A 3,705-nucleotide genomic window follows, 5' to 3' on the forward strand; every position below is an offset into this window, starting at 1 on the left:
AAAAAAAAAAAAAAAAGAAACAAGTGCGTTTTTTGTTTTTTTTTGTTTTGTTTTTTTTTGCTCTTGTTGCCCAGGCTGGAGTGCAATGGCGCCATCTTGGCTCACCGCAACCTCTGTCTCCCAGGTTCAAGTGATTCTCCTGCCTCAGCCTCCCTAGTAGCTGGGATTACAGGCATGCGCCACCACGCCCGGCACATTTTGTATTTTTAGTAGAGATAGGGTTCCTCCATGTTGGTCAGGCTGGTCTCGAACTCCCGACCTCAGGTAATCCACCCATCTCGGTTTCCCAAAGTGCTGGGATTACAGGCATGAGCCACCGTGCCGGGCCCCAAGTGTCTTTTATTAGACCAAATATAAAACAAATTTGCAAAAATGTGAAACATCATTCTTTTCACTAAATCCTTTTTGTTTTGGAATAAATAGTTATTTTCCTAAAATACATGTCATTTGTGCTAACATGTATAGGGTTTTTGTTATTTTAAAATGAATTAATGATTATATATTTTTTAAAGTTTCTCTAATTTCCAATACAGTAAACATCGATAAATAGAACTTACAAAATCAAAGCTCTTTTTTTTTTAAGAGTAGAAATGGGATGCTGAGACCAAAAAGTTTAAGAACTTCTAGTTCACCGAACAGAAAAAGTCACTTTAGAACGTATCTGTTTTTTGTTCAGGGAAAATCGATGACTGGCCTTCCTTAGTTATGTAAATATATGATGAACAGGCACCTACTGCTCTGGGAGAAGGGGTAAGAGGACCTTTTGTGCCCTGACAAAGTCTGTCCCTCGAAGCTTGGTATACAGAGGTAGTCACTAGGAGTAAATCTGCATGAGGACCAAGAAGCATCCTGGGAAGAAAGCAAACAAACCCTGGCCCCGTCTGTTTGAGATTCAATGTCCTTGCAACCACTCACAAGCCTTGAGAACTGGTAGGAACAAAGAACATCAAAGGCTTCAAAGGGTTAAACTCACCATGAGACAGAGAAGAATTCTGCACAGGTGACCGGGGCCTAGAAGGCTACATGGGAGGAATCACTCCTGCAGTGTGAAATTGAGGATGGCAAACCTCTCTGGATCTCTGGATCTCTGGATCTCTGGATCCAGCTACTTTGTCCCAGTAATTCTGTCTTGGGAATAATGACTGAGCACGAATATGAACTAGAATAGAGATTCTCTGGGAGCCCGTACGTGGGTATCTGCAGAGACCTGAAATAGCAGTGGCATCATTCCAGCAGTGGGGCTGCAACCCAGCCAGGTGCGGTGCCTCACACCTGTAATCCCAGCACTTTGGGAGGCTGAGGTGGGTGGATTATGAGGTCAGGAGAGACCAGCCTGACCAACATGGGAAACCCCATCTTTACTAAAAATACAAAAATTAGCCGAGCGTGGTGGCGCATGCCTGTGATCCCAGCTACTCATGAGGCTGAGGCAGGAGAATCACTTGAACCCAGGAGCCAGAGGTTGCAGTGCACTGAGATCACGCCACTGCACTCCAGCCCGGGCAGTAGTGTGAGACTCTGTCTCAAAAAAAATAAATTAATTAAAAAAAGCTGCAACCCTAAACCAGAGCCCACTGAGGAACTGATTTAATTCTGTAGCTTTTTTGCTACTTGATGTTTGAGAGCAGACTTGATCGCTTTGAACTGAATAAGCCCCTATTATTCTGGAATAATTGGAGGGTGATGGACAGTTTTAAAAGAGGGATTCTGTGGTCAGGCACATAGCTCATGCCTGTAATCACAGCACTTTAAGAGGCTGAGGCAGGAGGATTGCTTGAACCCAGGAGTTCAAGACGAGTCTGAGCAACATAGCGAGATGCCATCACTACAAGAAGAAAAAAAAAAGGATAAATACAGAGTGCAGAGTGCGTCGGAAACAGATAGAGAGGTATCCAACCAAGTCTAAAGGAAATATAGAAAAAACTTCCCAAAGTACATTAATCAGGACACTTATTGCCAGCTGGTAAAACAAAGAATCCTAAATATCAATGATTTAACACAATTAATTAATATTACATATTTATATTTTTGTTCTGCACCAACAGATTTCCTCTTTCTTCTCTCTCTCTCTCTCTCTCTCTGTCTCTCTTTTTCTGTTGTTGTTAAGGTGGAGTCTCACTCTGTTGCTGAGGCTAGAGTGCAGTGGCGCGATCATGGCTCAACCTGTGCCTCCCGGGTTCAAGTGATTCTCCTGCCTCAGCCTCACGAGTAACTAGGAGTACAGGCATGTGCCACCACACCCAGCTAACTTTTGTATTTTTAGTAGAGACAGGGTTTTGCCATGTTGGTTAAGCTGGTCTCGAACTCCTGACCTCAAGTGATCTTCCCATATTGGCCTCCCAAAGTGTTGGGATTACAGACATGAGCCACCAAGCCCAGCCAAACCCACAACTTTCACTTACACTCCATTCTCCAGAACCAGTCACATGGCCCCACCTAGATGAAAGAGAAATGGATAATATAGGTTTTCTGGGTCCCAGGAAGGAAATGAAATGGTTTGGTGAACACATAGCATTTTCTCTGCCACACAGAAGTGATTTCTGACTTAAAGAATGAGGGAGTGATGCCCAGCGCGGTGGCTCACACCTGTAATCCCAGCACTTTCGGAGGCTGAGGCAGGTGGATCACCAGAGTTCAGGAGTTCAAGACCAACCTGATTAATGAGGAGAAATCCCATCTCTACTAAAACTACAAAAATTAGCTGGGCTTGGTGGCACATGCCTGTAATCCCAGCTACTCGGGAGGCTGAGGCAGGAGAATCGGTTGAACCTGGGAAGCAGAGCTTGCAGTGAGCCAAGATGGCGCTATTGCATTACTTCGGGAAACAAGGGCGAAACTCCTCCTCAAAAAAAAAAAAAAAGAATGAGGGAGTGTATGGAGAAGGTGAAGGTGGAGAGTGAGCATTTTGGATACAGAGCACTGCATATTTATTAAAAGCCCCAGACTGGCTGGGCACGGTGGCTCATGCCTATAATCCTAGCACTTTAAGAGGCTGGGCCAGCGGATCACCTGAGGTCAGGAGTTCGAGACCAGCCTGGCCAACATGGTGAAACCTTGTCTTTACTAAAAATACAAAAATTAGCCAGGCGTAGTGGCATGCATCTGTAGTCCCAGCTACTCAGGAAGCTGAGGCACAAGAATTGCTTGAACCCAGGAAGTGGAGGTTGCAGTGAGCCAAGATCATACCACTGCATTCCAGCCTGGGCGACAGAGGAAGGATCTTGGTGGGAAGTGACTGGAGTCAAAAATGTCAGGGGAAGGTATGATAAGCTGTGAGACTAAAAAAGTAAGCAGGGCCCTATCGTAAAGAGTCTGTGTGCCATGTAAACTAAACTGGGTTTTTATCCAGTTTAGTTTACATGGCACACGTGGAGAGCCATTCAAGGGTTTTAAACAAGGGAGTGATGTGACCATATCTTAGCTTCTGAAAGATCATTTGGGCTGAGGCATAGAGACCAGATTGGAGGCCAGGCACAGTAGCTCACACCTGTCATTCCAGCACTTTGGGAGACCAGGGTAGGAGGATCATTTGAGGCCAGGAGTTCGAGACCAGCCTGGGCAACATAGCAAGATCCCACCTCTAAAAATAAACTTGCTTAAAAAAATTGTGTGAATGAAGAGTGTGGCAATGAGGGGTGAGCAAGAGGGGGAAAATGGTGTTGTATACTGAGACAAAGAATTTTTTTTTTTTTTTTTTTTTTTTTT

Source organism: Rhinopithecus bieti, unplaced genomic scaffold, assembly GCF_001698545.2.
Source record: "Rhinopithecus bieti isolate Rb0 unplaced genomic scaffold, ASM169854v2 scaffold_3043, whole genome shotgun sequence".
NCBI lineage: Eukaryota > Metazoa > Chordata > Mammalia > Primates > Cercopithecidae > Rhinopithecus > Rhinopithecus bieti.